The sequence below is a fragment of the Mus caroli genome, unplaced genomic scaffold, assembly GCF_978045245.1.
Source record: "Mus caroli unplaced genomic scaffold, Mus_caroli_1 scaffold_8, whole genome shotgun sequence".
Lineage (NCBI taxonomy): Eukaryota > Metazoa > Chordata > Mammalia > Rodentia > Muridae > Mus > Mus caroli.
The window spans coordinates 29868316-29888615 of record NW_028227263.1 but is presented as its reverse complement, the minus strand read 5'-3'; the positions used below and the strand labels follow the sequence as shown (position 1 = coordinate 29888615).

Sequence of the window (20300 nt, the reverse complement as noted above, 5' to 3'; positions counted from 1 at the left end):
GCAAATCAACAGTGCCTTTGCTCATGTGGAAAGCTGAGTACTATTGAATACAGTACTGAATTTTCCCAGGGAATCCCAATTATAGAAACACCTGTGCTAAGTAATGTTATTCTAATCCACTATGAAAATCGTAAGTATGTAATAGCCCTCAAATCATCTCATTTCTTAGTCACAGTGGGGTGGGCCAACTTCATGGAAGAACATTAGGCTTGCACAATGCTCCAAAGCCTTAACTCAAAGGAAGCTTGGCTTTACTATACATAATACTGGCCATTCATTTTATCTTAAATGAGACGGGCATACACTAGAGCCAACATAACTGGCAGAAACCAAGCTTAGGTAGAAATATCAATTGGAAAATACATTGAATGTGTAGAGACCAATTCCATAATTTTAAAACAAAAACCCTTGCAATATAAGCTGACATTATTCAATGGGCATACTTCACATTACTATAAATAGAAAATAAATGGGAAAATGTAATGGAATTGCACCATCAAAAATAAAGGATCTGGTTGGAAACCATTGCAACCTCTACTACCGCTCCAAACCCCATATAAATCAGCTATGCTTTAAAATCATCAAGCTAACCTGTTTGAACTGCTCCATGAAAGAACAAGTCAGGATTACAGCTGCTTTACCACTGGATGCCACTGAAGCTAATGCCAGGGAAACAGTCACAGGAAACAGAAAGGCTTATCAAATGCTTCCAAATGCTTCTTTGAAAAGCCTACATGGAATTTGGGAGTTTTTTTTAACCAAAATAAAAGTGATCTGAACAATTTGCACATTTAACACACAGGTGGGGGGATACAATGAAAAGTTATGTTTCAAACACAGCAGTAAACTCCCTCACTAAAACTCCCCAGTACCCGCTCTCAATGAGTGTGATACTGTGTTACCTTCTCACCACCCAGTGAAAAGCGGTAGGTCCCACTGACTAAACCTTCCTTCCAGACCTGAAGTTTACCACTCGGACTGTCATTCCATTTAGGATGCACTCGAGCTACACAGGAAACAGTAGGCAAATCAATATGACACCTGTTGTAATTGCCTCATAAAAGACAGACAAGGGCCCGCTCAGCCGTTGCTGCCAGCAAAGCAGCTTACTGGCACTGTCCTTCTTCACAAGTGTGCTTAGTTGCTTTAGAATGTATCTTTTATGCATTGTGTTTTTAAAACTGAATTTGGTGTCCTATAATTTTAAAATGTGTTTCTTAACAACCTCTCTTTTGAAACTACAGATTGCTTTTTAAAATGTCTAAGTATAGGATTTCTGTTGCATTCACTGAGAGCCTAACATGTGAAAAGCAAATAATTAAAAGCATGTTAACCAAGGATTTATGTTTTGCATTTTTATAATTCAATGAACACTAATTAAAAATGACTTTTATAAAATATATTAGCAAAAATGGTGTTTGATAATTCCACCTGATGTTAAATTATCTTATTCATTATATATTATTTAAATCAAATTACCTAATTTTTATCAACCAACAAATTATATACATTTCTAAAATAAATTTTTTTAATTATACATTTCTAATTTTTCAAGTGGTATATCTAAAAGCATCTTCATTTAACAAAAGAGTCCATGGTTATAAGCCATAGACTAAATAGCATATTTTATTTTTGAATCAGTCCTAAAAAAAAATTCAAACTGTATTTCAAATCAAAATGTTTAATATCAGTGCTAGGCAAATATCCTTAAGCTGATGATACATGTCATTATCATATATCATAACCATACAATAGCGATATGAGCTCCTTGAACTCAAACAACTAAGGTTAAGGAATAAACCAGCGTTCCCAAGGATTTGAAGAGTCACTATTGCTTAAGTAGATCGTTGGACGTTATTGAATTTTTGTTTTTATTAGTTTTTTTACATTAGTTTGAGTATATTGTCTTTCCAGTAGGGGTGGAGAGAAAAGCAGCCATGTTGAGAGTCAGCAGCATGTGTTCACGCCCGTTTTCATTCCTATCACTTCAAGAAAACAGGCAATGAAAGGTTCTCTTATACATGCTTAAAAGTTCAGTAACTGTCGGCTTCTGAGGAAAATACATAAGCCCAAGAGTTGATATAAAACCTCTTTGGATTGTATGCAGAATGTTAACCATCTGACTTTCAAAGTTGATGAAGCGCAGTAGTAAAATGAATATTAAGCAAATAACTGTTGCCTCACTCACTAGAATTAGCATACTTCAGATTATAGTTTATAAATTTTTAAGAACATGAGCATCATGATATGGTTGTCATAGAAACTGCAACAATATGTCATTTAAATTAATTTTCTATGCAGTGATAAGGCCTAGTTCTACATCACTCCAATACAAGTTTAAAAAGCAAAAGAAACGCAGTGAGAGTCCAACTTCTACCAGCTTAGAAAATGATAAAGTGCAAGTGTTTTAAAGAAAGAAAAATAACAATACATTCTAATTGCATAGTAAGATGGCAATTTAATAAAGGTTATAAAATGCTTTAAATGAGCACATTCTGAAAAAAAGTTTTTACTAACAATCAGCTACTTCTTTTAGTATTCCTTACTCTTGTTACACAGGCCTATTTATAGGTAACAAAAATTATTGGTTATTATGTGTTACTTAATTATTAAATTATGGATGCTCTTTATGTTCTTGAGAGATGGGTGCAGTCGCTTTCACATTATAAATTCAGAACAACTAGAACAGAATTTTAATATTTTTAGTGATTACTGCAACAGAGCCTGTGATTTAGAAAGAAGTGCCACTGCATTACTGCAAATGCCTTCATACTATATCACTGCCAGGGAGTCTCTGTTGACATTAACGGCTCAATTATTGGAACAGAAAAAGCCTATGAAAATAAAGCATATTTCCTAAAGACAGAAGATTTCATGTCCTAAATTAATCTGTCTTTCGGCTACCAAATATCTTTTCCTTATATTTTCTATCATTGAACATTTCGATATGGAATATATCCATGAAATTTTAAAGTCTATATTATATACTTAAACTCTGTATTTATATTGCTTATCTTGTATGTAATTTAGCCTTTGTTAGTAATATTTCAACTAATTGCAGAAAGAAATTTCATGAAAGCACCAATGAGAATGTTGTACTTGTACAAGTTATTTCTGAGACGTGAATGGAGGGACACATGTTTTTACAGTCTGAGAAACAACCTGAAAAGGAGATAGAAACGTATATAACATAGCCTTCTTGATAGGATTAAGAGGATTCCAACGCTTTTAAATGCCAGTTTTCCTGACAATTAACAATGAAAAGCAGATGTTTACAAAGCTGTTTCCTATGCTGTCTTAAGAGACGATAAAGGATGGTTTGTGGATAGTAAGAATGAAAAGCCAGATAACTGCTTGCCGGGTATGTATTTAAAAAGCATTTTCATTGGCTCACTTATTGTTAATAGAGAAAGAAAAACACTTTGTGCTGCACACACTGCGTGACTGTGACTATAGAAACTGCCATCGTAAAGTCCTCAAAAACTCCTCAGATGTAATTTACAAAGATAATAATAACACAGGATTATTTCACTTCTCTGAATGCCACACATTTGCATACCAGGACTTTGTACAATGTAGTCATAATGCACATTGACAATGGCAAGGGCTCCATAGCACGTTAGCTGCAGCACACGGTCTGTGCTTTACACAGTCTGTCTCACCAAGCTTTACTCACTGTTGTCAGTGTTTGTCTTAGTAAGCCAGGTGTTCGCTGCATACAGAACTGAGAGACCACCTTAGCAACTGCAGCACCATTGTAAGAAAATACAAGGAAGCTGAAAACCATGTGACCTTGAAAACAGTAACAAGGTGTGACTTGGGAAAGCTACAAGTGAATATTGTTTTAAAGTTATATGTGATAACCATGGGCCTTTATTACCAGAAATAAACTTCAAAAATTGCTGATGCTCAGAGTTTAGATAGTTTTGGTATTATTATCTATTGAACCAAGTATGTGCTAAATATTTTTAATGTTTACATTTTTAAATATGCATTTGTAATGAGCCTTCTTCTTGCAGCATCTATCTCCTGCCTACAGCTTAGTGACTGTGTGTGTGGTATCCACTACAAACAGCAAATAAAGTCTAATCAGGTCTGTCTTTGAGGGACTCTTTCCATGAGGAACCTCTGGAGGAGTGAATGGAACTCCGTGGAGCCCACAGACACAGCATTGTTGTTGCCGACATGGTTATTCTCTAAAGTGACCTTGGAAGCTTTTCATATTTGTCAAAATGGAAAAGATATTTTTGAAGCACAGTGAAGAAAAAAAGGAAGCAAGAAACACAACTTGTAACATTTCCTTGATGAACATAAACTGAGCATAAATATCTAATTAAGAAAATGTTTTAATACACTAAAACATATACATACTATTACAATTAATGTTTTTATTTATATGGAAAAATGTAAAAGATAATTTTGTCCCTACTACTTAGTAAATATTCACAAGCTAGTAGATATTTATTCTTGTGAATATTATTGTTGAAATTAAATATATTTCCACATGAACTTTCAATTAGTTCTCAAATTATGATAACATATAAAACACATTCGCATACTTCACTCGATTTAAAAAGGGTGTTTTTGAGATGTAAGTTGAGCACTACATGAGCACTGCACTGTGTATTTAACCACAAGGGGAAAGGAGACTCTTAGAGCCAATAATGTTTTAGCCCTGGGTATTGTTTTGTTAGCTAAAAGATCACTGAAATCTCCAACAGTCTTCTCAATGACCCAATCCTCATATACTATTTAATATACAACAGGAAGAAGTTTGTAAAACTGCTTGAGTTTGTTTTAAAAATGAAAGTTTCATATAGTCTAAACTTTACTGATGGAATTCCAAAGTTTTTACTCTCATTTTCATTTTCAAATAACTATTTAGGATAACATTTTATCTGCTAATGTTCAAGAAGTATTTTGCAAAGTTAATAAAAGATTTACTTTTATCACTGACACCCACCCCCTTCTCTCTCACCAGGGCCCTACTGTATCTCAGGATAGCCTGGATGGAATTCAGTATGTAATCCAGTCCAGGCTTGCCTTGAACTTTCAGTCATCCTGACTCGGCCTCTCAAATATCACTGTCATTTTCTTGTGAGGATGAATTATCTATATGAATCTTAAAAACAAAAAAAAAACAAAACAAAACAAAGAAAGTCAGATGAGCTTCCAAAATGACAGGAAGTGAAACCCACTCTCTACATCAGCACTGAAGACACTTTTACAACCCTGAGATTCCACCTCACACCAGTCAGAATGGCTAAGATCAAAAATTCAGGTGACAGCAGATGCTGGCGAGGATGTGGAGAAAGAGGAACACTCCTCCATTGTTGGTGGGATTGCAAGCTTGTACAACCACTCTGGAAATCAGTCTGGCGGTTCCTCAGAAAATTGGACATAATACTACCGGAGGATCCAGCAATACCTCTCCTGGGCATATATCCAGAAGATGTCCCAACCGGTAAAAAGGACACATGCTCCACTATGTTCATAGCAGCCCTATTTATAATAGCCAGAAGCTGGAAAGAACCCAGATGTCCCTCAACAGAGGAATGGATACAGAAATTATGGTACATTTACACAATGGAGTACTACTCAGCTATTAAAAAGAATGAATTTATGAAATTCCTAGCCAAATGGATGGACCTGGAGGGCATCATCTTGAGTGAAGTAACACAATCACAAAAGAACTCACACAATATGTATTCACTGATAAGTGGATATTAGCCCAAAACTTAGGATACCCAAGATATAAGATACAATTTGCTAAACGCATGAAACTCAAGAAGAATGAAGACCAAAGTGTGGTCTTCTTAGAATTGGGAACAAAACACCCAGGGAAGGAGTTACAGAGACAAAGTTCGTAGCTGTGATGAAAGGATGGACCATTTAGAGACTGCCGTATCCAGGGATCCATCCCATAAGCAGCTTCTAAACGCTGACACCATTGCATACACTAGCAAGATTTTGCTGAAAGGACCCAAATATAGCTGTCTCTTGTGAGACGATGCCGGGGCCTAGCAAACACAGGAGTGGATGTTCACAGTCAGCTATTGGATGTATCACAGGGCTCCCAATGGAGAAGCTAGAGAAAGTACCCAAGGAGCTAAAGGGATCTGCAACCCTATTGTTGGAACAACATGATGTACTAACCAGAACCCCGGATCTCTTGTCTCTAGCTGCATATGTATCGAAAGATGGCCTAGTCGGCCATCAATGGAAAGAGAGGCCCATTGGACTTGCAAACTTTATATGCCCCAATATAGGGGAATGCCAGGGCCAAAAGAATGGGAATGGGTGGGTAGGGAAGTGGGGGGCGCTATGGGGGACTTTTGGGATAGCATTGGAAATGTAATTGAGGAAAATATGTAATAAAAATATTAAAAATAAAAAAAAACAAAAAAAAAAACACAAAACAAAACAAAGAAAGTCAGATGAGCTTCCAAAATGACAGGAAGTGAAACCCACTCTCTACATCAGCACTGAAGACACTTTTACATTTTGTTTACCAGAATGCTGTAGTTTGCTTTCCTGTTGCTGTGATAAACACTGTTTAGGGAGGAAAGGTTTTATCTGCCTTCTATTTCCAAGTCACAACCCCTCATTGCGCAAACAGTGAAGGCTGGCGTGTGTTCTCGCTCTCTGCTCTCTTTTACATTCAGGTACCTTTCTTATACAGCTTAGGACCACCTGTCAAACTATGGCTCTTTCCACAATGTGGCCCTGCCACATCAATCAGCAATCAGAAAAATGCCTCTGTATTAGTCAAGTGCTGGCAGAGCATCTCAGGGGACAGCTATACCAGGCTTGGCAAAGGGGAGGGGTGATGGGCCCAGGAAGGGGGACAACATTTGAAATGTAAATAAATAAAATAGAAAAGAAAAAAGAAAATGCCTCACAGACAAGCCTGCAGGCCAATAGGATAGTTCCCACTTAAGAGTCTCTTTGATAACTTTGGGTTGTATCATATTAACTCACTCATAAGTTCACTCTGCTTCCTAGTATTGCATGGATTCTTCTCCAACAGTTATTAGAAGTACTATTCTTTTATTCTCTGATGAATATAAGCACATAAAATGTGAACTTTAGCATCCTGCTTTCACTTTCATCCTTACATCTGAAAAACCTTCAAAATATAAATGTTTTCTACCAAGATGACTAATATTTATTAACATACAGACGAGGTATCTTGCAATGAGCAGACTTCTTTTGGTCTGTAATTATGGGTGATCACCAACTTATGGTGGTCTAACTTACAATTCTTCAACTTTGCAATGGCACAAAAGTAATACATGGTCAATAGAAATTTTTCCAGAAATATTCATCTTTTCTTAGAGATCACTAAGACCCTCTACTGAGATGCTAGGCATCCACAATGAACTTCCAGTCAGCCACGTGAACATGAAGGACATAAGTAAGAGACCAACAAGAGCTGGATTACTAAGCCAAATGGCTGGTAGGTCGAGTGTATTACATGCATTTTTAACTAATGATACTTTCAGCCTATAACTAGTTATGTTTTCAACTTGTCATGGGTTTATCTGGATGTAATTCCTTACATGGAAGACATCTTCCTTACTACATAAGCAGAGTTACAAACTCAGTAGCTGATATTCTACTGCATTTCCCACAGAAGTGCTCAAGACCTACTGAAAATTATTTTGTGATGTACTCAGGAGGACTAAGAAAATCAGGCCATATCTAGATTGTAAAATATCGTTGCTAAGATCCAAGAAGAAGAGTAAAAAGAATCATTGTGCCTGGATCCCACTGGTATAGAGCAGACAACCCTCACAAATGATTGCCATCCTGTCTGCAATGACTGGATGCTACATCAGATCTGTGGAAAGAAATGGTCATCCAACTGTCACAAGAGGCAGAGTCTACCCAGAAGTGGTAGTATTATAGCATCTTTGCTGAGCATGTGTGGGTGTCCATAAAGATGAGCTAGAGTGGATGAGACTAGACTAGACGAGATGTCAATATATCAGCAAACTTGTAAACTCTCCTACAGAGATCACTCCACTGCAGGATTCCCACTATGTCTGGGGGTGCATGCACTGACAATTCTCCATTCACATCAGCCCTGCTTCCTAAGTACCACTTCTTTTTTTAAGAACTATTTTTATTTTACATTTATGGTTATTTTCCTCCACGTGTATATCTGTATAACACATATATGCAGTGCCTGTGTAAGCCAAAAGAGGACACTGGATCACATGTGGCAGCTAGCCACCATGTAGATGCTAGGAATTGAACCTGGACCCTCTAGAAGAGCAGTTCAATACTCTTAACCTCTGAGCCATCTCTCCAGCCCACTAAGCACCACTTCTTCACTAACTGTTGAGAAAAAACGACCCATGCATAGCAGGCATCCTACAAATGTCTGTACAAGAATCCATGAAATTCAATCAGAGAGAGTCAGGGACCTTGACATTTCTTGTGTTCATAATCCAAACGTACCTGGTATAGCTATTTTTCTGCCAAGTCCTGATTTCTTTTATCTTTAAAATATACACATTTTAGTTGCAAAAAAAAAAAAAAATCCATGAGAAGGGCATTGCCAGGCCAACTTGTAAAGAACTTCGCTTTTTATTCTTAATTGATTTTCATAAATAATGCTTGTGAATAATAAAAGATAACACTAAATAGCTTACGATACTAGGCCCCCACCACACCCTTTTCCTTCCTACATGTGTGACTCCAGGCAATCACAGTCAAATCCTCTGGCTTTCTTTTGATATTTAGCTCCACATTTTAAAATACCATGCTTTTAAATGTACAGTCAGCTTTTGCACACGTGCTGATTTCTTTTGTTCATGCCCACAAGCATCTTGACAGGTGAGTATTTAGTTCTCTCATGTCTTCTCATTTCTCCATACAGTATGTAATAGCCTGAGGCTGGAAAGATGCCGCAGCAGTTAACAACAATACCTACTGCTCTTGCTGAGGACGAGGGTTCAGTTCCTAGTATCAATCACACAGCTCACAACTCCTGTGACTTCAGCTCCAGGGATCTAACACCTCTGACCTCTAGGGGCATCTGCACTCACATGCGGAAGTTTGTAGTAGAACAAACCACTTTCCTCATTTCTGAGAAGCCAATGACAGTGAAAGGAAGGATCCAAGACTCCACAATCTTCTTTTAGAACATGCCTCAGTGACCTAAATATCTCCCATCATATCCTATCTTCAAGATTCCTTACAGCAAATCTCTAAGTGTGTACATACTCTTGCTGTTGGTTCTGGCTCACTGTAGAGACCTGACTATAAGGACTGGCCCTGTGTTCCACCTCTGCTCACACTGCTCTCAGCCCTCCCTGCAGTCACTAGTGGCTGCCTTTAGACTCTGCTGTATTAGATTCCTCAGTCCTCACTGCAGACACTAGTGGCTGCCTTTAGACTCTGCTGTATTAGATTCCTCAGTCCTCACTGCAGACACTAGTGGCTGCCTTTAGACTCTGCTGCAATGGGTTCCACATATTCCTTTTCCTTGCTTTCCTTAATTCATTTTCCTGGAGATAAATCTCTAAGACTTTCTTTAGCAAAAATAATAAATGGAAGGAAAATTGTATTTGCTGCATATTAGAAAATGTATCTATTCTGACATTTTATTGATTGCTTGTGTATAGAATTATAGGTTGAAAATCACTTTCCCTTAGAATCCTGTGATTGTTAGCCACTGTATTCTAGACTTCAGTGTGACACTGAGACAACTGATTTCTGATCCTATGCAACCTACTGTTTTCTCTTTCTGGATGCCTTTAGTTCCAGACACTTTTTAAATTTTTTAATCCCTATTTGGTTCTCTATTCTCTTTGCTGGAATTCTACTGATCAGCTGTTGGAACTTCTAAAATGACTGTCTGAAATGTGAGCTGCCTCTTTGTTTCCCCTGTCCTTAACTTCACCTTCGAATCCAGGAGCTTCTGAGAAGGCTGTCTTACTCTTACAGAAGGACACATGTCCTTAAAGACTCTTGACTGCCACATCTCTACACTTCTTCCTTTTGAAGGTGGCCATCATGCCTTGAGAGGCAAAAACAAAAAACCATTTAAGTACAAGGATGAAAAGGTAATTTCAAAAACATATAAAACTATTCCCAGCACACAACAAGAATGCTACAAATATTTGTAAAACAAAAACTTAACTGAATAATGATAGTGGTCCTGTTGAAGGATAAAGTCTAAGACTTTAGGGGCATTACTGCACTTATGCTAGCCTGAACTTCAAAACTTCAGACATTGTAGTCAAAAACTTCCTTGTGGTTATATGATGTGATCATGATAATACTATACTGTAGAGGACTTCTTACTATTATGGACTCACCAAAAGTATCCAGATAATGCTAATTTTAGCTTTATTCTGGGTGTCAGTCTCTATGCATGCTATTCGTGGTATGGTTTAGATATAGTTTCCCACCACCCCAAAGCTTCATGCATGGAAAGCTTGCATGGCTGAAGTGTGGGGTGGTAGAACTTTGCAGAAGTGGAACCTAATGGAAAGTATTTAGGGCCTGAGGTCTCCAGCTTCTCCTGTCCTAAGAGGCTAGGAAAAAATATGGTAGAAGTGAACCCATGACAGTAGATTGCAAGAGGAGGAAGCCAAGGAAAGCAGTAACAGCCTCTTTCCAGGTTTCTTGCTTCCTTGAATACATAAATCTGCCTCCTAGCACTTAGCCAGCTACCATCCCACTTTTCCATCATTTGGTGAGACAACCAGCAGGAACTGACCAGAAAACCAGTAACCATGCTGTTTGGACCTTCAAGTCACTGAATCTTAAATAAACCTATTTCTCTTCTATATTACCCAGTGCCCAGGATTTTGTGATAATAATACAAAATAGATTAAGACAATAATTCTTTTCTAATAGGACTTGAAGCTCTGTATTTTGGGTTCTCTACATCTCCTTAAAACTGTGGGTGCTAAGGTTATGCACTACTCACTGAAAAGAATTGACACATGTTCTCACAAAATGTCACAAGAGGGGAGGACACTGATTCTTTGTCATGTAGCAACTTTTATTTATCCTTAATCACACTTCGTGTGATTAATAGGTTATTTTTGTTCATTTGCTTAACAAATAGAGGAAGGCTCTGTGGTACATGCCTTTACTCTAATGACTGGCAGGCAAAGGAAAGAGAATCAAGAATTAAAGCCAGCCTTGGTACGTAGTAAGATCCTTCCTCAAACAAACAAAAACCACAACAACCACAGAAGCTCCATAGTGATCACCACCAGTAACAGAGCATCTCCCCTGAGAAACAGAGCCCTACAAGCTTACGGATAATCTTGCTTGCCCTTGCTCAGGTGGCACAATCTGTCTCTTCTTGGGTGGGCACCTTCCAGGAGGAAGGGACTTCAGGAGGGAAACACAAGCTCTGTGCTGTGATCATTTCTGACCCTAAATAGGATTGAAGCTATCTTTTTTCTGGTAGTTCTTCAACCACCCAGATGGGAGAGAGGCTGCCCCTCACTGTGTGTACCAATAAGCACAGTACAGACTGCTGAAACATCAGACTCCTGTCTCTTTTTCTGTCTTAAATCTCTACACAGTCTCAAAAATCTAACAACCAGCATCCTGCATTATATTCCTTTTTTAACTTTCTAAAAGAATAAGCATAGTATTCATTGTAACTAGTGAATAACTTTAAGGTTATTGGGGAAAGTTTTTTAAAGACTCCAATACCCCAGACAAGAAAACTGAATAGCCTTAATGAAGTTTTCAACGTTTTTGCATTTATTACAATGTATATGCATATATGTACCTGCATAAGCAGAAGTATAAGGAGAAAAAGACAAAAAGATTCGCAACAAATTCAGGTTTTAACACTAAATAAACTAGGAGCTCACTGCTGGGCTTACTGCAGAGAAATTACATTTGCTGTCAGAACCACACGAAAGAGTCAGGCTGTTCAATCTGCTTGCCTAGTCCCTGACTAGATCAAATGCTCGTGGGGCTCTGCATTTGAGTTCTTCATATAACATAGTCAAGATATCAATCCCCTGTCAGATTAATAGATGGCAAAGAACTTCTTCTGTAGACCAGCACTCTGTTGATTATTTCTTTTGCTGCGTAGAGCTTTCTAGCTTTGTGTAATCCCATTCATTAATACTTGCTAGTGTCTCTTGGGCTATTAGAGTCCTATTTGGAAAGTTGACATGCTGAAGTGCTTCCCCTATTTTTCCCATGGTAACCTGAAACTTTCAAGTCTTACATTAAGATACTTAATTGATTTTGACCTGATTTTTGCTCAGGGAAGGGGTGGGGAATCTCATTTCATTCATCTATGTCCATTTCCTCACAGCATTTGTCAGGGTAACCATCACTTCTCCAAGAGCTGATTTTGGCCCCTTACCCAATAGCAAATGGCTGTAGCTGAATTGGTTTGTTTCTGGGTCCTCTCTTCTGTTCCAGGATCATTGTGTCTGCTTTGTGTCAGTGGCCAGGGTTTTATCGCGGTCATGTGCGTGGTATACTTGGACATCAGGTACTATGACCCTCCCAGCATTGATCTTTCTACTAACATTGCTTTAACTCTTGAGGGTCCTTTGTATTTCCATGTGAATTTCAGGACTTTTATCTGTTTCTGTGCAGAATGTTAGCATTTTGGTGAGGGCTGCAGGAACTCTGTGTTGATTATTTTGGATATAGAGCCAGTTTCACCATATTGGTTCTCATGCATTAACATGGATGTCTTCCCATATTCTAGTGTATTCTTGAGCTTCCTTCTTCAGTTTCACAGGATTTTTTTGGTTGGTTTGTTTGTTTGTTTGTTTGTTTGTTTGTTTTGCAGGAGTCTTTCACCAACATATTCAGCTTTTTTCTCAATGTGTTTTATGACTGTTGTGAACAGACTATTTTTCTTGACTGGTCTTTCTAGACAAATTCATTACTGATCTTATGTTGGCTTTATATCCCACAACTTGGCTGAAAGTGCTCATTAGATTTAAAAGCTTTTGGATGGGGCTGGGGACCTTAAGTATCAGATCCTAGCATCTGTAAATATGAATAATTTTATTTTCCTACTTATATGCCATTTTTTTCTTTATCTTGGCTCATTGCTCTAAGGACTCAAGCACTGTATTGGATATGGGTGGGCAGAATGGACACCCCTGTCTCATTTCTGACAGTTTCAGAAGTGACTTTCAGGTTGTCCCTTAGTCTAAATTTGCCCTAGGTTTGCCTACTGAGAAATGTTCTTCCTATTCCTAGTTTCCTTAGAGATTTCATCATAAATAGTACTGGATTTGCCAAAGGCCTTTTTACATCTATTGACATGACCATGTGATTCCTATTTCTGAGTTTATGTGCTGGATTATATTTATGGATTCACCTATGTTGAAATATCCTTGTACTTTGAAATTGGAACCAATTTGATTGTGCTTGTGAAACTTTTGCTCAGGGAGGGGGAGGGCCTCATTTCATTCCTCTACATGTAAATATCCATTTCCCCACACCATTTGTTGACGTGGCCACTGTTTCTCAAGTAGTTGATTTGGGCCCCTTTGCTTAACAGTAGACTTCTGTAGCTGACTGGCCTTATTTCTAGGTCCTCTATTCTGTTTCAGTCTTTCTAGGAAATTGGCTTGTAATCAATTTATTAAGAATTTTTGCATCTATGTTCATTAGGGAAATTGGCCTATAGTTTTCTTCTCTGCTCTCTACTTGTTTACTTTTAGTTTCTGGATAATGTTCATATAGTGAGTTGGATGGAATTCCTTCTTTTTATGAAATAGTTTCAGGAGCATCTGTGTTAATTCTGTTTTAAGATACTGATAGAATCTAGCATCAAATTCATCTAGTGCTATGCTATTCTTGATTGAAAGTCATTCTACTATTGCTTCAGTCTTGTTGCTTATTATAAATCTATTTAAGTTATCTATATCCTCCTGATTTAATTTTGATAAGTTACATTTCTATTAAATTGTACATTTCTTCTAAAGTTTCAAGATATTCCTTAATGACCAACTAGACTTCTTTTAATACTTGTTGTAAAATCTTTTTTAGCTCTAATTTTATTGAGTCTCTCTCTCTCTCTCTTTTTTTTTTGTTGTTGTTGTTAGTTTGGCTATGGATTTGTTGATTATCCTTATCTTTTCAAAAGAAACCTTGTTTCATTGGTTCTTTTTATTGTTTATAGACTCATTATATTAATTTATGACCTGATATTCATTATTTTTCTCCACTGACTAATGTGGGCATAAGCTTACTCTTATTTTTTCCAAGGCCTTTAGTGTATCATTTAATTATTCTATTTATTCCTAATCTTTTTTAATGTGCACACATTCATTGTTCTAAACTTCCCTCTTAGAACTACCAAAGATTCGGGCTAGTTGTTTTCATTTTCATTTGATTCCAGGAACATTTTAAATTCCCTCCTGAGTTTTTCAGTGACCCACTGACAATTCAAGTATGTTCAGTCCCCACATTAGCAGAGTTTCTGTATTTTTCTATTGATTTCAAGTTTCCTGTTGATTTCTAGCTCCATTATGATCTAAAATTACTTTGAACTTTTGTATATGGAACATTCTATAAACGTTTGTGATGACTATTTTTCTCTATGATACAATGTAACTCTAAAGATGGGGTGGGGGAGTCTAGATTATTGATTGATGACAGTGGAGTTGAAGTCACCTACTATTACTATCTCTGAAATCATCAGAGTCCTCTGTTTCTGTATGTCTATTAATGTTTGTTTTATGGAACTTGGTAAACTCACATTCCCTGCATGTATATTTACAAATCAATATATCTTATTGATGGACTATTTACTTCTATGATATTAGTTATTCTCTTCAAAAATATTAATATTTTTCTTATCTAATTTTGACTTAAAATATGCCTGTTCAGTATGCTACTGGGGCTTGGTATGTGGGGACATCATTTAGGACACTGGTGGCCACATGCTGACTATTGAGCATGGGGAAGTATCTGTGGCATTTCTGAGCATAAGTTTTAACTGCCTGGAAAGGATTTGTTATTTACTCTTTCTTCTACAATAACAACTAGCAATGTTTTAAATACAAATTGGCCTATTGGCCTATATCCAGGTTTGAAGAATAAAACACAGAAATGTCTGATCAACCTGGTCAGTACAGAGCATGTAAAATGATTGGAAAATACAGCTTTCTAGTTGTATACTAATGATCCCATAGGATCACCTGTAATTAGACTTAGTAATTTGTACCTAACTTAGTTTAATCCATAGTGAAACAGATATTTTGCTTTATTTTGATTTATTTGAATTTATTCTTACCTATGTACTCAATTGTATGCTCTCCAATTCATGTGCTAAAACTCTTAACTCCCAATGTAACTAACTGTATTTGAGATTGAGGCCTAAATTGAAGTATGCTAGTGAGCTTCTGTCACTGTAACAAAATATCTGAGATAATTAAGAAAGAAAAAAGAGGACTGGAGAAAAGGCTCAGTGGTTAAGAACATTGACTGTTCTCCCAGAGGTCCTGAGTTCAATTCCAAGCAACAACATGGTGGCTCCCAACTATCTGAAATGGGATCTAGATGCCTTCTTCTGGTGTGTCTGAAGACAGCAACAGTGTACTCAGATACATAAAATAAATCTTAAAAAAAAAAAAAAGAAAGAAAGGAAGGAAGGGAGGGAAGGAGGGATGGAGGGAGGAAGGGAGAGGGAGAGAGAGAGAGGAAGGAAGGAAGGAAGGAAGGAAGGAAGGAAGGAATATTTTGATTAAAAACTGGCACCAATTCCAATTCTAAAAAGTTGAATAAAAATGTAGCAATGAGTCTCTCTGGCCTAGGGCTTTTCAGTGCTGAGAGACCTTTATTTACTCATTAGGTATTGTTGGAGGATCTTTCTTTCCTCTCCTTTCCTCTCCTCTCCTCTCCTCTCTCCTCTCCCCTCTCCCTCTCTCCTCTCCCCCCTCCCCACTCCTTTCCCTCTTCCCTCTCCCTCCCCCCTCTCTCCCTCTTCCCCTTCTCGCCCTCTCTCCCCCCTCTCACCCTTTCCCCCTCCCCCCTCCCCCTTCTCCCCTCTCCCCCACCCTCTCTCACCCCCTCTCCCACCTCCCCCCTCCCCTCTCTCCCTCTCCCTCTCCCTCTCCTCTCCTCTCCTCTCCTCTCCTCTCCTCTCCTCTCCTCTCTCCCCCATGTGCACATGAGAGTGTGTATATTTGTGTGTGTGTGTGTGTGTGTGTATGTGTGTGTGTGTGTGTGTGTGATAACGCATGCTTGTGGATGTCAGAGGACTTATGGAAAGTCTGTTCTGTCTTTCCACCATGAGGTTCTGAAGGAGAAATCTCAGGTCCCCAAACTTCGTTGCAAGCATCTTACCTGCTGAGCCATCTCAGAGACCATTCCTCCATTTCTGAAGGGTGTCTTTATTACATATAGTAGTTCTTTCCCCATAAGCACTGTGAATAATCCTTCCTACACTGACTTCCACAGAGAAGTAGGCTGTCAAGTAGAAACATCCTTATATCCCCTCCCTTTTTTTTCTACTTTGAGGTTCTTGCCTTGATCTTTAAACTTTATTGTGATAGGTCATAAGGTAGACTTGGTTGAGTTCTATCTGGATGGTGTCCTCGTACTTTCCTGTACCTGGGTATTTACATCTTCCTCTAGGTTATCTTTTTTAACATGTTTACTATCCCTTTGGTAAGGTCAAGGCTCACTTGAAACCTAACAGCCTGAATACTACCAGTATGATTCATACATGCAATTCTCTTCAAAAAACACTTGCTCTTTTAATGCTATATCAGACTTCCTGTATGTCCTTCAACCCTTCTCATTTGTAGAGCTTTCTTTTCCTCCTTCAGCTGTGTTTTTAAATAGCCCATCCTGGCTCTCAATGTTTATTTCTATTTGATGTATCCTGCTATGAGTGCCTTCCATTGTGTTTATCGTTTTATTGAGTGTACTTTTTAGTTCAAGGATTACTCTTTGATGTTTTTTAATTACTTCAATCTTTCTGTTAAGTTTCTCTGATAAAAGCACTAGTTCTTTCTTTGAATTTTCTTAAATTCACTAGGCTTTCTTAAAACAAGTCTTTGAAACATTTTTGCCCAAAATGTATACATATTGGCAGCTTTATGAACAGTTTTTGCTGCTTTATTATATAGTCCATTAGGTAGGATGCTATTGAAACCATGTTGGTATATGAAGACGTTTCTACTTTGAAGAGTTGGTTATTTATCTAATCTTTGTAGTCTGGATTTGTGCCTGTCCTCCCAGAAATTCTAAGCAGGGTGCTTCCTGTCATTGACACTATCTCAGTATTTGATACATCCACTAGCAAGGTTTCCTGTGGCTATAATCAGTGTACTGCTACTATATCAGCACTAGAGGGATCTCCAAGCCTACATTTGCCAAAAATCAAGCGCACATGTTGTTTAGGGGGCTCTGAGGGAGTGCTTTTTAAAGAGTTGGTGCATTCTTGCATGCCTACACAGGGAAGATTCAACACATGCAAAATTAATCACCCAACAGAACCAATGATTAACCACCATATGACCATCTCCATAGATTCAGAAAAGATATTCCTTAAAACTCACCATCCATTCATGAAAAGAAAACTAGACAATTTAGGTACTTCAACATAATAAGGGTCATTTAGAAGTCCATGCATAGCACAGAACTAAATGTGGAAATGGTGAATGCTTTCTCTCTAAACTCTGGACAAGACAAGGATGTAATGTACACTTCCACCACCTTTTTCTTCTGTGTTGCTAAGCAGAACTCCAGAGCCCTGTACATGCTACATCCCCAGTCACCAGAGCACAATCCAATGCTTTCCCCCACTTTCAGTCAACGTATTCCTGAAGTCTTCACCAACACTGTCAAACAACACAAGTAAATAGAGGGCATCAAAACCAGGAAGAGGATGTCAAACTGCCTCTGTTCAGAAAACATGGTATGGAAAACTTAGGGGCCTAACAAACATCTGCCAAACTAAGAAAAGTCACAATGTTGAAGGATACAAAACTCAATAAACAAAAATAAGTAGTTTTTATAAACTAATAATTTTTTTGAAATTAGGAAAGCAATCTTACTGAAAATAACTAGTTAGTAAATAAATAACCTAGGACTACATTTTACTAAGGAAGTAAAGGCTCTGTACAACAAGCGCAATGAAAGGCTGGGAAGGGGCTCCATCCTGGCAAGCATGAGGACCGGAGTCTGATCCTAGAACCCACATCGTTTGAAGAGAGATCTGGGAGCTGAAGAAGTGATGCAGCAGTTAAAGCCCTTGCTGGCTTTTACAGAAGACTCTGGTTTGGTTCCCTGCACCATGTCAGGCAGCTCACAGCTACCTGTATTCCAGTTCCAGGGGATTAGTGACATCTTCTGGACTCTGTATGTACCTGCACATATGTGGCAGGCACAAACATGCACACACACACACACACACACACACACACAAGTTAAAAATAAAAACACAATCTTGGGGGTTGGAGTAATGGCTCAGTGGTTAAAATTGCTTGCTGCTCTTCTAGGGGATCTAAATTGAGTTCTTAAATACCAATGATAGGCAGCTTACAACTTTCTGAAACTCCCGTTACAGGTGAGCTGATGGGTTTCTGGCCAACACGGGCATCCACACACATGACATCTACACACTCAGACACACAGACATAAATGAAAATCAACATAAACAAGTAAACAAAAATCTATTTTTAAAAACATAAAGGTAATTGGCCCCTCAGGAATGACATCTGAGGTTGACCTTTGGTCTCCACATGCACAAGCACAGACAATCATGAGCACACACACACATGAGCACACCCACAAGACAAACGTTAAAAACGCTTCTGAGAACCACTGAAGAGGGACCACAGTGTAGCTCAGTGGGAGACTTCATTCTGAGCATATGAGGCTTGGGTTCAATCTCAAAAACTGAGAGACAAAAGGAAAGAGGGATATTAAAGAGAACATACAAAAACGTGGAAAAGACATGTCACACTCATGGATTAGAATAACCAATATCCTTTAAATGGCTATACTTTATATTTGCTGTAATTCTTTCAACACATCAGTGACATTTTTCACTTTCACTTTCACTTAGAAATATAGTCCTCAAATGCAAATCAAAACTACAGAGGTTCCATCTCAGCTTAGTTAAAATGTCCATCTTCAAGAAATCAAAGAAGCCTTATATGATGTCACTTTATATATCACTAGTTAGAATAAAATTAGTGCAACCATTATGAAAGTTAGTATGAAGGTTCCTCAAAAACTTAAAACTAAAAAGACAGTATGACCAGCTATAGACTTCCTAGGTTACTTCTCTAGGGATTCTAAGTCAGTGTCCCACAGAAACACAAGCACACCTACACTAACTGCTTTACTAGTCAGAGTAGCCTAGATGTCCATCAACAGATAGAAAGATTAAAAAACACAGTTTTATGCACTATGGAATTCTGTTGTACTACAAAGAAAATTGAAATCATAGCATCCTCAGAAAAAATAGATATTACTGAAAATCATGAAGTAATAAGCCAAACTCATAAAAACAAATATCACATTTCCTCTTATACATATAACCTTGACTAAATTATGTGTGTGTGCATATCTATGACGTGTCATTGAGAGGAGAAGGAGAATTCTAGGGAGAGTGGAAGGAAAGCAGAAAAAAGCAATGGAATGTGTCATGAAAGCAGGAGAGACTATTTGGGAAAAGGAAGGGGACCAGCGAGGATGGAGCAGGGACAGAGGACACGTGGGCAAATAAGAACAAGGCATGATATGCACAACAATGACACAAACAAAGTCACTTCTTTGTTTGCTAAACTAAAAGTTAGTTAAAAAAAAAAATAACTTAAGCTGGAAACAACCTGAATGCTTTTCAGCAGCAAGTGGGACCTCTGTACAATGGAATGCGACTAAATAGAGATAGGACCCAAGCCACCAAGGACAAGGGTAGAGATCAAAGCCCTGTGCTGAATAAAATCATTTCTCGTATAGGACTGTCAACAAGAGGCAAGAATTAATGTCAGGGGACATATCTTACTCAAGCATTGAGAAGGGAGAAGGCTTGGGGAAAGAAACTTAGGACTTGAATACATTGTTTTGTGTCCTGATTATGGCCATGGTTGTGTGGAATTGTATATACACCAGAAACGAGAAATACTCTAAATCATCAAAATTTTCCTTTTATGTTGTGCTAAGATTCTGAGCTTTTAATAGAAACAGAATTTAAGTATTGCCCAAGGCTTAGCTTAGATGCTCTGGAAAGCGTGTCCAGCACGTTGCTCTCCTTTGCCTCCCACTTTGGTCTTTGAGTTTTACCTCTCTCAGAACCTTGACTATATATTTAAATG

General features: G+C 38.0%; 1 protein-coding gene across 1 annotated transcript in view; it reads right to left on the bottom strand.

Moving 5' to 3' along the window:
* The window catches only part of Sox6 (SRY-box transcription factor 6), a 592637-nt gene that overhangs the window by 553731 nt on the left and 18606 nt on the right, over window positions 1-20300 (bottom strand). The gene's annotated exons all lie outside the window — the stretch shown is intronic.